Source organism: Dromiciops gliroides, chromosome 4, assembly GCF_019393635.1.
Source record: "Dromiciops gliroides isolate mDroGli1 chromosome 4, mDroGli1.pri, whole genome shotgun sequence".
NCBI classification, from domain to species: domain Eukaryota; kingdom Metazoa; phylum Chordata; class Mammalia; order Microbiotheria; family Microbiotheriidae; genus Dromiciops; species Dromiciops gliroides.
Window position 1 is genome coordinate 155,709,519 of NC_057864.1, and position 15,472 is coordinate 155,724,990.

Here is a 15,472-nt window from a genome sequence, read left to right on the forward strand (position 1 = left end):
AGTTATCTGTGGGAACAAATTGGGTCAATTCATGCCATTCCCTGAGTACTCATTTCTGCTTGTCCATCCTGTTGATGGTGACATCAATTTTGCCTGCCCAGATTAAAGTTAATAAGACTTAGAATTGAAAGGGACAATAGAAGTCAGAGATAACTACCTGGTACAGTGGATAGACAACTGGTCCTGATGTCACAGACACTTGAATTCATATCTGTTATGAGATACTTACTAGCTGTATGACTCTTGGCAAGTAACAAAATTTTCTCAGCCTCAGTATCCTCATCTGCAAAATGGACATAATAATAGCACCTACTTCCCATAATTGTTATGAGAACCAAATGAGTCGATATCTACAAATCACTTAAAAGTGCTATATAAATGATGTCCTTATTATTAATCTAGTGTAATCTTCTAATTTTACAGATGAGAAAATAAGGAGGCAGTGTGGCACCAAGGGAAAAGTATCGATAGAGTAGAAAGTGCACTTGACTTGGAATAAAAAAACCTGGGTAGGATTACTGTCACTGTCATTTATTAACCATATGACTATAGAATAGTAAATATATATATATATACACATATATACACACATATGTGTGTATATGTATGTATTTTATATACATAAATAAGTATAGCATGTTGTGTGTGCATGTATGTATGTATGTATATACATACTTTGTATATGTGTATATGTAAATGTATATATATACATATATATATGTATGTATGTATGTATGTATGTATATATATAATAGGGCAGTAGCAACAAGTTGTCACCTTTGAGTCAGGAAGACATGGGTTCAAGTTCCATTTCATATATCTTTTGTCTCTTTGACTTTGGGTAAATTACTTAATTTCTCAGTTCCCCCAGGCAATTCTCCATAGACTATAAATTGCAGAGTAGGTACCAATCTGAACTGATAGATAGAGTTTCCTTATCAAGAATTCCCTTTACCAAAGAAAGTACAGGTCCAGTTCAAACTCATCCAAAATGGAAAAAAATAATACTTGTGTTAACCTACCTAACAGATGCATCAAGTAGAGTGAAATGTTATAAAAGCAAGTATTATAGTTCTCTTTGGCAGTTTCATCTTATGCAGGATTACATTTCTTTCATACATATCACAAGCAATAGCCACTTAAAAAATGTTTCTTGAATATATCAGTGGGAGCCATTATTACTACTTCTGAAAATTCAGCTAACTCCCAGCACATACCTTAGTTATGGATCCTTTAGCATATCATTGGGAGACAAGATAACCTGTTCTCTGACTGTTGGCAGGTGTCAAAGCACAAAGGAAGGCTGCTTGAAGCCTATTTGAAAGCTGATAAAAGAAAACACCCCATTTATCTTCAAAAAGAGGAATGTCAGAGGTTGGGATGGGGGGCTTTTATTTGAATCTTATAATCCCCAAGGTGAATAAGTAACTTATTATATTATAAAAACCATTTAATAAATGATATATGAAAATCACTTTGCCCAAGGTCGCAAAACAATTTAGAGGAAGGGGCAGAATTGAATCTTGAGTTTCTCTACTCTGGAAAAATCAAAGCCAAGAACCAGCCATTTCTGGTAAATACAATATTTTGCATCATCCCTACTCTCTAGGTGTAGGAGCATGAGAAAAGTACAACTAAATAGAGAAGCAGAGCATATGTCCATAGAACAATTAATAATTCCATTTGCTTATATCACAGAGTGGATGTAGCAGAGTAATTGGAGATGAGATGCTCTAGAGAGGTAGGTAAGAGCTAGATCAAGGAGGGTCCTGAATGGGGAGTTCTACTTACTTATGTATGCAGTAGAAAACTGCTGAAAGTTTTTAAGGGAGAGGGCATGGATCTGAGGTGTTCTGTGGAAGATTCCTATGGTAATAATAGCAGAAATTGAAATAGTAGGGATTGAAAGATAAAGAGACTGGAAGTAGAAAGAGTACTTGAGTCCATATGAGTGGTAATAAGAGGCTGAACTAGGTATTGACAATTTGAAAGAAAGAACAAGCTGAGAAAGAGTGAAAATATAGAACAGTGGAGTCTGCAAATGATTATGAGGCAAGGGGGATACAGAGAGAGGGAGAAGTCAAATACGACTTCAAGGTTTCTAGTTTAGTTGACCAGGAGAGTAGTGGTGCCATTAAGAAAAAAAAAAAGGTAGCTAGGTGGCCCAATGGATAGAGTGTTGAGCCTGGTGTCAGGAAGATTCATCTCCCTAAATTCAAAACTGGCCTCACACACTTCCTAGCTTTGTGACACAGACAAGTCATTTAACCCTGTTTGCCTCAGTTTCCTCATCTGCAAAATGAACTGGAGAAGGGAATGGCAAACCACTCCAGTATCTGTGCCAAGAAAACCCTAAATGAGGTCACAAAGAGTCAGGCACAGCTAAGGAAAAAATAAGGAAGTAGAAAAAAATCGTTGGTTTAAGGGTAAGATGATATGTAAGTTTGCGGCATCTTAAATTTGAAGCATTGATGAGGTAATCAAAATATATCTAGTTTCTTTATGGAAGGAATGGCCATAGACAACTAGTGGTAAGACTTTATGGAATATCTATGTTTAAGAAGTAGCAATAAATGAATAATGATCAGAGGAGGGAAAGAAAAAGGTGACAGAGGAGTAGGCTATTATTATTTCTATTATTCTCATTAGATCATAAACTCCTTGGGGTCAAGTACCTAATTTCTCCTTGTGTACCCCCTAGAGCCTAACACAGTGCTCTCTGCATAATGTGTACTTATTAAATGCTTCTTGATTGATCTAATTGATCTTTAATTTTTTTTTCATGAAATTCTAGATGAATAAATGAACCAGTAGAGCACAGTGCCATGGGAATGAAAGGTGGAGAGAATTTGAAGGGGGGGAGAGTTTTTGATAAAGAGATTATTGATGGGGCAGTTAGGTGGCTCAGTGCATAGAGTGCTGGCCCTGGATTCAGGAGGACCTGAGTTCAAATGCGGCCTCGAACAATTGACACTTAATAGCTGTGTGATCCTGAGCAAGTCACTTAACCCCAATTGCCTCACTAAAAAAAGAGAGAGAGAGAGAGAGTATTGATAACATTTGAAAGAATATATTTCAGTGGACTGAGGACAGGAGATAGATAGTAGAGAGTGAGGTATAAATGAGTGGTAAGGAAATGGAAACAACAATTATAGACATTATAAAAAGAAGTTTAGAGACAAAGTGGTATGAGAAACAAGATTATAGTATAAGTGTTAGTAAGGAGGGAGAATTTTGTTTTGTTTCATTATTAGGATAAATAGACCAAATTGTGTTTGTAGGCAAAAGACAAGGAATCTATGGAGAGAAATTGAATATACAGAAGAAAAATAGATAATTATGAAGTAAGGCCAAGTGATGGTAGGTGAGAATGGGATTGAAGACACAAAGAGAGAGTAAACCTTAGCAAAGATGAAGGAAGATATAGTCAAAGAAACAGGAGGAAAGGAGAAAGAAGAAAAGAAAGATTATGACAGAGATGAGGAAGGTGTGGAATCTCATGTTGGATAGTCTTGAATTCAGCAAAAAAAATGACAATAGCATTGATACTGTGTTTTAAAGTTTGTAAAGTGCTTTACAAATATTATCTTGTTTGAGCCTCACAACAACCTTGGGAGGGAGGTACTATTATTATCTCCATTTTGCCGATGATGAAATTGAGTCACATAGACATTAAGTGACTTGCCTAGCATCACACAACCAGTGTCTAAGGCTCTGCTCTTTCTGACTACAAGTTCAGTGTTATAGCCACTGTACCATCTACTTGTTCATAAGTAGGATACTGTTCATCTCTTAAGAGTGAGGAAGGATAGGATGGAATTTAGGAGATTTGGAAAGATTTGGGACATTAATAATGGGAAATGCAATAAGGAGTCAACAAGAGATGGAGAAAAATATTCTAAAAAGCAGTGAAAACTGGAAATAGAGAACTATGTCTCCAGAGGACAGTAAGGTGAATACTGGTGACCTATGTGGGAACATACTGCCTGACTTTTCCAGGGAGGAGGTTCAAGATATTGCCTTAGATCTTCAAAGTCTTGTTTACTTACTATCACCCTCAGGATTTTTCCAGCCTACTCTGAGGAGGATTTATTTTTCCTGTTTCTCCCACCCCTGAAAGGAATTCTTGAAAGAGAGACTTGAGACAACATGAAAACCAATGAAGTTAGTCTTCAGACTCAGTCAAGTATCTCATTCAATCTATCATTAGGAGGTTGGAGAATGGGAACAGGACTACTACTCTGTTTAATAGATAGGGACTTATTCAAAGTCCTAGATGGAAGGAGAGAGAGCCATAACTAGGGATAAGATACTTAACTCTAGGGCTTAATAAAGAGGGAAACATCCAAAAATTGGATCAAGTTGCTTTAGGATGTAATGGGCTCTCCATTCACTTATGCAGCTTGTACTAGAAAGTAGCTGAGGTCCCTTCTTACTCTGAAACTCCATGATTCTTTGGAATTTGTCTGTTCTCCTGTTTCTGAGTGTTCAAGGAACACTTGCCCAAAAGACAACAGGAACCCTTATGATAACTGTTTTCTATAAAACAGTTTGTGGTGGGATTTATTTATATATTCCTCTCTCTGGAGTGTAATCATCTCCTTTCTTAGGTATACTTTCTCCACTCTAAACTTTCTTTCACTGGAGGTATTGTAGAGGTCAGGAAAAATCTATTGAATCAAAGAATTTTTGATCAGAGAAATCTAGAGGTGGAGATACCTTAGAATTCACATTTCAATCCCCTCAGCTTACTAGAAAAGTATCCATGATAGAAAATCCAATTGTATCACTTTTGTTATCCTGATCCCCCATTAGAACAACCCCACTAAACTCAGGTGCTGGGGTAAGGAGAATCAAATTTTCATTCCAGCTTTGCCCTTAAATTACAGCATAACTTTGAATAAAATGCTTAATTTGCCTGAATTTTAGCTCTGTTGTACCTTTTTCTCTAAAATTCTGAACCATAAAAAAGGAAGTCATATGATGGCATATGGCATAGGTGAAACTTAGATACTAAGACAAAATGATGGTAGGAGAAAGAATACTTCATTGGAAATCAAAAGACCTGGGCTTTTTTTTCTGGCTCTTCCACAATATAATTTTAACTAGTTCACTTTGTTTCTCTGGTTCTCAAATTCCTAAATAATGAGGAAATTAATACTCGGTGATCTTTAAGATTTCTGCGAGCTCTAACATTCTTTAGGTATAAACGAGTGAGACAGAGGGATCTTAGGAAGACATTAGTTCAAATTCAGCCTTAGGCGCTTACTAGCTATGTGACTCTGGGCAAGCGTTTTCACCTCTATCTACCTCAGGTTCATCACCTATAAAAGGGAAATAATAATGGGACCAACTTCCCAGGATTATTCTGAGGATAAAATGGAACATTTGAAAAATGCTTAGTACAATGTCTGGCATGTATTTGGTTGGTCGCTGTGCTTCATTCTCAGATCAAAATCACATCACTAGGTCAGAAGCATGGCACAATGTATCCAACTGTGGCTGATCAGATCAATACAAACTTGGAAGGCTCTACCAAAAGTTGGGCACAAATAGTCCAGGTGAACATTTGGAATGGATGGAGATGTCTCTAAACTGGCACATAGAAAACATTATATAAATGTTAGCTACTATTATTATGTAAATGTTAACTATTTGTTATCTGTAGGGACAACGGGTCTGTTATTCACTAGAACCTTCCTCCCAAGTTGTATGCTTCATTTATGTGTTGTCCTATGTAATGTAAAAGCAGAACCTTGACTGACTCTGGTAGGGACTGAGGAGGATCAATCTGTTTATTATTAGCAGTCTGGGCATAGCTGCAGGAGGCACTCCACAATCTTCCAATGCTCAGACCCTTTACATGAAAAATTCTCTCTCTCTCTCTCTCTCTCTCTCTCTCTCTCTCTCTCTCTCTCTCTCTCTCTCTCTCTCTCTCACACACACACACACACACACACACACACACACACACACACACTGCCCAGCTGCTCTCTGCAAGAGTCCCACGCTAGGCGGATCACTATAGTGAAATCTTGCTCATCGACATGGAGTGGATCTGCATCCTATTTCACAGAATTAGAAATTTTAGAGTTGGAAGGAACCTCAGACTCTATCTATCCAAACCCATAACCCCCAAAAGAATCCCTACTACAAGACATTTGATAAATTGTCGTAACCTCTGCTTGAAGACCCCAGAGGAGGGAAGACAAACCTACTAGCTCCCAAGACAGTCCTTTAGTTTTGGGATAGCTTCCATTCTCAGAAAGGTTTTCTGACATGAAATCCAAATTTGCCATTTCCTCCCGTAGATCCTGATTCCTGCCTCTGTAGCCAAACAGAAGAAATATAATCCCTCTTCTTCATGATAACACTTTAAATACTTAAAGATGGTGACCTTCTTTACAATAATTAACTGCTCTGCTTATATCAAGAGCAACTCTAGAGTAAATTAAGCTCCTGTTGCCTATGACTAGTTCCTCAAATTATTTTTTCCATTTTCTCATTCTGCCCATCTTTGCCGTATTGTACTTAAACAATATCTCTTCTTCCTCTCTTGATGTTCATCTGAAAAAGGGGTTCTCAATTTTATTTTATGACATGGACCCCTTTGGTGGTCTGGTGAAACCTAAAGACCTTTTGTCAGAATAATGTTTTTAAATAATTGAAAAAAAATCCTTAAGTTCAGTTAGAGGTTAGTGAACATAAAAATGCAATTTTCCCATCCAAGTTTCTGAGGTCTCCGAAATCTTTCCACAGAACAAATTGAGCACCCGTGATGGAGATGCTTCTGACCTTTCTTGCCTCAGGTTACTTACTTTCCTTACAATAGTAAGTATAGCTTTATATAAATTGCTAATCTTCCTTACTGTTCCAGTAATTTTATGTTCTTTTTGTATTTTTTCAGAATTATATGACAACAATGAGAATTTTCCCACCAAGTCTAAAGGACATCTATGAGGTCAAATATGCCTCTTTGTATTAGGAATTCTAGTTCACCACTTCCCATTCCTACCCCTCTAACTTTAGTCATTATGTGCTTAGGGAACAAAAAAAAATGCATGTTAAAGCAAGTAAAAAGCAACAACAACGAAATAAATGCATTCTCAAGCCAAATAAAAATAATTTTGGATTATTCAGGTCACCAGCCCCTACCGTTAGTGTGAATAATTGAGAAATAGCTACATTGGTGTTCTGGAAGAATTGAAGTATCTCATGACAACCCTTGCACACAAAGTATGCAGTTTGGGAATAATTACTCAAATGTTGGGTCAATTCCTTACTCCTTGCTTTTTGCATAGTTGGAATTCAACTAAGCTTTCAGCCTATAAAGAAAACAAGTCTTTGGATATTTGACATTACCAGTGAATTTCCAAACCTGGTCAGGGGCTGCTGATTCTGGCTGAACATTGATGAATTGGATTGGGCTGGACAAGCAGAGCTGGGCTGAGCAGTGTTGGGCTGGTCTATGCTTTGTCTCTCATGAGCTAGAGTCAAGACTGAGGCAGATACTCTTTGTGTTGTATGGCCTCCTTCCCCTTTGTCCCCAGGGAGAGGCTAAGGACCAATTCCCTGACTTCTCAGGGAGGCCCGCCCCAGAGAGATAACTGATGACTTAGCCAATGAAAGGCCCTGGGGAAGATGGGATAAAAGTTTGATGGGAGGAGGGCTAAGAATGGAACTACTTTAAGTGGTACCAAAGGGTAAAGAAAGTGCTTAGGTCACTTTGAACAATGCCCAAGACCCACCTCCAAATCAGGCTACCAGGCTATGAATGCAAGTAGGGGTGGGGAGGATGATAGGAGGTGGACAGAATAAAAGTACTCCCCCTCCCAACAATCTTTTCCTTCTCTGGCTGGTCTCCATACATAGCAAGGACCTCCAGGTAAAGACAGTAAACATAAAATATGCAGCATAGGGGGCAGCTAGGTGGCGCAGTGGATAGAGCACCAGTCCTGGAGTCAGGAGTACCTAAATTCAAATCCGGCCTCAGACACTTAACACTTAATAGCTGTGTGACCCTGGGCAAGTCACTTAACCCCAATTGCCTCACTAAAAAAACAAAACAAAACAAAAAAACATGCAGCATATAGCAAAAGAAGTTAAAGAAATCTGTGCTATGATAGCTTGGAGAGGAAGGAGACCAGCACCTATGCCCTTACAAGCATGCAGTTAGGCTGACTGTATGGCAACAAGCAGACACATGAGTACATGTTCATTCACATGTAGACATAATCCCTATGTAAGATACAAATTTCTATGCAGTCAAAGGAACAGGCTGAAAGATTGTCTGCATTGCATGAAATAAAGTAGAAATTCAAAAACATTTTCAAATCAGGAACCCTATAGATAGTCATTTAATTTGATCTAGCTCAATCCAACAAAGATTTATGAAGCATTTATTATGTGCAGAGCTCTGGGCTAGGTACTGGGGAGATGCAAAATTTAGAAAATAGAAGGACTCTTGTCCTCATAAAAATCATGGTTTAGAAAGGATTATGATAAAATATGGATAACTGCAAAAGATACATGATAAGTACAAATCAGAAGTACAAAATAAAAGTGTTCATTATGCTGCTTCCTTTAGGCTCTAAAGGGCCTGGTGAAACTGAAGGCCTACAGGGGCCATCTGCCCAAGTGTGGATTCAGATAAGCAGCCTACTTAGCTCCAGCCCTCTCCTAGTAAGCTAATTAATCCTCTGAGCCAAGGAGCAGGGCTTGGGAGAAATATGGGCAAGTGCAGCTAGGCTTTGAAGAGGTCTGGACACAAATATCAGTGAAGGGAAATCCAAGTGCTTGTGTAGCCATCGGGATGGAGGGAGACTACATTTTCCTAAGGTTAAAAGAAGGGGAAACAAAAAAATAGGATGAGCCACCATATCCCCAGAGAAAGCCGGGTGAATTGTTAAAAATAAAAAGCATTAGCTTGGCACTTGTGATGTCAAGCTGAACTAGCCTGGCCATCTGTCAGGAGCTTTCTTCTCCCAGGTCTATATCTCATAACCCCTCAACACCATTTCCCCATTACTCCTTTGCTCCAATCTCTGAGAATGAAGAAGTCCTTGCCAAAACCAATTGCTCTCCTTGGGCCTTTAATGTTATCATTTCTTGTCTCCTCTGGGAGCTTGCCCATTTAATCATATTCTCTTAACACCCTAATTTTAAATCTCTCTTTATCTACTATTTTATCCTTATGTCTACAAAAAAATCCCAAATTTTCCTATAAATATAAAAAGCCTTCATATGATTTTTCTTCTCAAGTAATTGTCTTATATCTTACCTTCATTGATAGTCAAATTCCTAGAAAGAAAAAAAAACTGCATATGTTCCTCATTTCCACTTTCTCACTTGCCACTTCCCATGTTTCTGCTTTAGAATACCACTTACCTAAAACCTCTCTCTTCAAGGACAGTAATATCTCTTAATTGATAAATCCAATAGCCTTTTCTCTGGTCTTATCTATCTACTTCATTGTATATTGTTGACCATACCCTCCTCCTGGATACTTTCTCTTCCCTTGTTTCAAAAGGTGCAGGAACCAGTCTTGAGACTAAGGCTTGGATCATTGTAGTTTCCTGGTGGATTAAGTACAAAAGGAATGATCATCTCTTCCCACAGACTTGTCACTAGTATTAACAGAGAAATTAAGGCAGAGAAATTAAGCCAAACTAAATTAATGATTTCTCCTTGGCGGATATCCTTTTTAAGTACCTTCTTTTGCTAATTGCTAGAATGGTTTATGAGAATCACATTTTATTCTAATCTGAAATAATCTGAACCACTGGATCAGACTGAGTCAATCCTGGCCTATGACAAAAGATTTTCTCTATCTGGTTGTCCTAGTTGTCTGACTGTTCCTTCTCAGCCTTGTGTGAGAATGTCTTTAATATCCTGACCCTTGTGTATGAATCAACCCCAGGGCACTGTCTGGGGTTTCTTCTTTATCTACTTTCTCTTTTGGTGATTATATTACTTCTCATAAGTTTAACTTTCATCTCTACATATATAGAATCATAGACCTAGAGTTGCAAGGAAACTCAGAAAGCATCAAGTCCAACTTCCTCATTTTACTGATGATGAACCCAAGTTTTCCAATGGTGGAGACAAGATAGAAGGGTAGAGAAAGCACTCAGCCAGGCTTTCCCAATATCCCCCTCCAAACAAATTTAAATAAAACCTCAAATTGATTTCTAAAATTACAGAGCCAACAAAAGGTCAGAATGAGACATTCTTCCACACTAAGACAACATGAGGTTGGAAAGAGAGCTATGTAACACATGGTTAGACTTTGTCCTGGAGTCCACATGGATGAAACATGATTGGTGGAACTGTGTGATATTGACAGAAGAAACATCAGTTTCAAGAGATCTCAAACCAGAGATAGTAAAGGAAACTGTAAACTGATCAGAAAGAGATTACAGTGGACACAAGACCAGTTGCTTTTGGAAAATCTATTGTCTATTCCTACTTCTGGGTCATACTTCAAAGACAGAGGGGAACATTTTTGGTAAAGAATGAATGTAGAGGAGGGGCAGGAACGTCATGGGATGGAGAGAGTCTTGTTGCCCCAGAAGCTCCATGGCTTCCGGTGGAAAAGTCCCACAGATTCCCAGTGGCGTACTCCCCTCCACCCCCAGTCCTAGAGATGATGTTTTACCATATCTCCCTGGAGCACAAGATCCTGCTGCACCAACGCTACTTTATGCCCAACCTGCTCAACAAGGTCAAGCTGTTCACCAAGGTGGAGGGCATGTGCACCGTCAAGTATGATTCTGTGATTACCATCACAACCATTGACAACACTGGGGCTGGGGTCATCCAGCCTGGCCTAGTATTTGTGCTGTATCCTGTCAAGTACAGAGCTATTGTCTTACATCCCTTCAAGGGGGAGGTTGTGGATGCTGTTTTCACCCAGGTCAACAAGGTGGTACTCTTCATGGAGATTGGACCCATGTCTTGCTTCATCTATAATCATTCTATCCCCTCCAAGATGGAATTTGATCCCAACTCTAACCCTTCATGTTATAAAACAGTGGATGAGGACAGAATGATGAAATCCGCCTAAAGTTTGTGGGAACCTAGGCAGATAAGAACAATATTTTTGCTATTGGCTCTTTGATGGATGACTATCTAGGTCTTGTAAGTTAAATGGAGAGTCCTCTCCTTGTTTAATTTTGGTGTTCTTCAAGGCAGGATAGGCCAGCTCTCAGTGTCCCCCAGTCTGGGTCTTGCTGCTCTTTGGAAGCTGGAGGGAAGAAGGTTCTTTGTGTCTGGGAGACCTCTGGCCTTTGCTGATCCATTTCAGATGGCTGTTAGCCTCTTCTATCTCAGATTCTTGGGGAAGCTCCATGTCTCTCACTCTGGATGGTAACAGGCATTAACTTAATAAACATTGTCCCATTGAAGGAGGAGGAGGAAGAGGAAGAGGAGGAGGAGGAAGAGGAGGAGGAAGAGGAAGAGGAAGAAGAGGAAGGAGGAGGAGGAGGAGGAAGAGGAAGAAGAGGAAGGAGGAGGAGGAGGAATGGAAACCCAGAGGAAAAAAGTTCAGGGACCCAAAGGAACAGATTTCTTTTAACACCAAAGGAGCATGGACCTAGAAAAGCAGTACTGATTGAAACCCCAAGGAATGAAGGACCCTTCCTGGGTAATGTGATATTTAAAATCTATATTCTGTGATCGCCTTAAATTAGAAGCTTCAGCACCAGTTTTGGGGCATTAAACATTTATTAAAGCATACAGATATTCACAAAGAGTTCAGAAAGTTAAGAAAAAAGAAGTCCTACCTAGCCTAGAGTTCCAGCCTGGTTGGGTTCTTCCTCAAGTCCCTCTCCAAGAGCCTGCTTTAATCAGGAACTCCCCAACAAGCTGATTGTGGAAGCTTTTTATAGGTCTGGAACAGAGGTGGTCCTTACACACTGCTTCAAACTGATTGGTTGCTGTCCTCCAAATCCATTGGTTTTGAAGGTGTTCTCAAATGGAGTGCACAGTCTAGCTTCTGAGAACCATACCTTCTTAAGGGCTAGCCAGGTGTGATTACAATCTAGTTAATTTTGAAGTAGACTAATCAGCAGTTAATCATTCTCACTTGATACAATCAGTTTAGATTAATCTCCAGGTGGGTCTTTTAGTATCTGTGAAATCCCATTATTTCATCACAGTAAGGACCAGAGCCCAGACTATGAGAGCAGTGACCACACCTCTCCCCAGATCATACTACCTTGAAAGCACTGAAAACTTCCAAAATCCCAGAACAATCTCTGAAAATAGCAGTGGGGGTAAAGCCTGAAGTTTGAGGTGATGCCTCTCCACTCCCAGTGTCAAGAACACAGCCCAACTTTAACCTGAAGTTCAAAAATCAAGAAGTAGCATGAAAAAATGGGAAAGCAACAAAAAAAGAACTTGACCATGGTAACAGGGAAGATCAAGACACAAATTCAGAAGAACACAATGAAATAAAAACAATGACAAAGAAAATTGTAAAGGGAGAAAAGTCCAACAAGAATTCCTGAAAGAACTAAAAATTGTTTTCAAAATCAAATAAGAAAAGTAGAAGGAGAAATTAAGAAATGAGGTCAAAGGAGCAAATATGAAAAAAATAACAACTTGGCCAAATAGGGGGCAGCTAGGTGGTGCAGTGGATAAAGCACCAGCCTTGGATTCAGGAGGACCTGAGTTCAAATGTGGCCTCAGACACTTGACACACTTACTAGCTGTGTGACCCTGGGCAAGTCACTTAAACCTTATTGCCCTACAAAACACACACACACACACACACACACACACACACACACACAAATTGGCCAAATAGAAAAAGAGGTTAAAAAAATTCACTGGTGAAAATAACTCCTTGAAAAGCAGAATTGGTAAAATGAAAAAGAGGTACAAAAGCTCACTGAAGAAAATAGTTCCTTAAAAAATTAGAATTGGACAAATGGAAGTTAATGACTCTGTGAAGAACCAAGAAACAATAAATCAAAGTCAACAAATGAAAAAAATACAAGAAAATGTGAAATATATCATTTGAAAAACATAATACCTTGAAAATAGATTGAGGGGGCAGCTAGATGGCGCAGTGGTTAAAGCACCGGCCCTGGATTCAGGAGTACCTGAGTTCAAATCCAACCTCAGACACTTGACACTTACTAGCTGTGTGACCCTGGGCAAGTCATTTAACCCCCATTGCCTGGAAAAAAAATAATAAACCCAAAACAAACAAACAAACAAACAAAAAGAAAATAGATTGAGGAAAGATAATTTAAGAATTATTAAACTATTTCAAAGTCAAGATCAAAGAAAGAGCTTAGACATCATATTTCAAAAAATTATCAAGGATTTTAAAGCAAGTTTCTCTGATAAAGGCCCCACTTCTCAAATACAAAAGTAACTGAGTTAAATTTATAAAAATAAGCTATTCTCAAATTGATAAATGATCAAAGGATATGAATGAATGGTTTTTAGAAGAAATCAAAGCTATGTATAGTTATTTTATTTTTTTGCAGGGCAATGAGGGTTGTGACTTTCCCAGGGTCACACAGCTGGTAAGTATCAAGTGTCTGAGGTCAGATTTGAACTCAGGTCCTCCTGAATCCAGGACTGGTGCTTTATCCACTGTGCCACCTAGCTGCTCCCGATCTATAGTTATATAAAATGCTTTAAATCACTCTCATAAGACAATTAAAAAAAATTAAAACAACTAGGAGGTTCTGAGGTACCACCTCACATTCATCAGAAATGACAACTGCTAGAAGGGATGGGAGAAAATAGATATATTAGTGAACTAGTGGAGTAGTGAACTAGTCAAAGTGTACTGGAGAACAATATGAAATTATGCACAAATAGCTAGAAAATTGTGTATACTCTTTCATCCAGCAATACCACTAAGTCTGTACCACAGAGATGAAAAAAAAAGAAAAGAATGGATAAATAGAATAGAAAGTTTAAAAATCCATTGAAATAATAAATAAAGGTGGGAGCTGGTTTTATGCTAAAACCAATAGAATTTATAAACCATTGGTTAATTTAACTATAAAAATATATTAATTATAAAAAGAAATAAAAAACCAAATTACAAGCATGAAAAATGAAATTAGTGAATGTGCCACCAATGAAGACAAAATTAGAGCAATTATTAGGAGTTGTTTTACCTAATTATCTGCTAGTAAAACTGACAAGCTAAGTAAAATGGATGAATATTTACAAAAATGTAAACTGCCCAGATCAAAAGAAGAGGAATAAGCCTATCTTAGAAAAATAAATAAAACAATCCATAAATTTTCTCCCTAAGGAAAAATTCCCAGGATTTGATGGATTAAAAACTGAATTCTACTGAGCATTTGTGGAACAATTAATCCCAATTCTACATAAACTACTTAAAAAATATATGTGTTATATATGTATATGTGCAATATATACATACATGTATGTATGTATATGTGTGTGTGTATATATATATACATATATATATATAGTGCTACAAAAATTGCTTTTATGATACAAATGTGGGTTTTTTGTTTTCATGTTTTTTTGTTTCTTTCAGCAAAAAACATTTATTTTATTTTCCAGTTACATGTAAGGATAGTTTTCAACATTCATTTTCATAAGATTTAGAGCTCCAAATTTTTCTCCCTCCCTCCCTCCCTTTCCTCCCCCCTCCACAAGATCACAACCAGATTATAAATGTACAATCCACAAGTGTTCTTTTTTTATCAGTACTTTCTATAGAGGTGCATAGTAAGCTTCCTCATTAGTTCTTTGGGATTGTCTTGGATCATTGCACTGCTGAGAGTAGTTAAATCATTCACAATTGCTCATTGAACAATACAGCTGTCACTACACACAATGTCCTCCCAGCTCTGCTCACTTCACTATACATTGATGTTCGTTAGTCTCTCCAGGTTTTGGGGGGATCATCCTGTTTGTCATTTCCTGTAGCACAAGACCATTCCACTACAATCATATAGCACAGCTTTTCCCATCATTCCTCAATTGATGGACATTCCCTTCATTCTCCATTCTTAGCCTCCACCAATAGTTACTATAAATATATTTTTTTGTACAATTGTCCCCCTTTTCTCTTTTTTCATGATTACTATTGTTAACTGTTTCCCTTCCATCCTATTCCCTTCCCAATGATATTTATTCTATTATCCATCTTCTTTCATCCTATCACTCTTCAAAAGGGATTTGCTTCTGCCTTTCCCCTACCCCATTCTGCCCTTCCTTCTTTTGCCCCTCTCTATCCCCTTCCCCTCTTATTTTCCTGCAGGCCTAGAGAGATTACTCCACCCAATTGAGTGTGTACATTATTCCGTCCTTGAGCCAATTCTAATGAGATTGAGGTCTTTGAGTCAATTCTGATGAGTTTTAGGCTCATTTACTGCCCAGATTAAATGGATTACTCCATCCAGTTGGGTGTGTGTGTTAGTCCCTCCTTGAGGCAGCTCTAATGAGTTTAAGGTCTTTGAGCCTTTTC

General features: G+C 38.2%; 1 pseudogene; it reads left to right on the forward strand.

The window, feature by feature from the left end:
• Positions 1–10,648: 10,648 nt before the first annotated feature.
• On the forward strand, positions 10,649–11,148 carry LOC122752728 (annotated as a pseudogene).
• Positions 11,149–15,472: the final 4,324 nt, after the last annotated feature.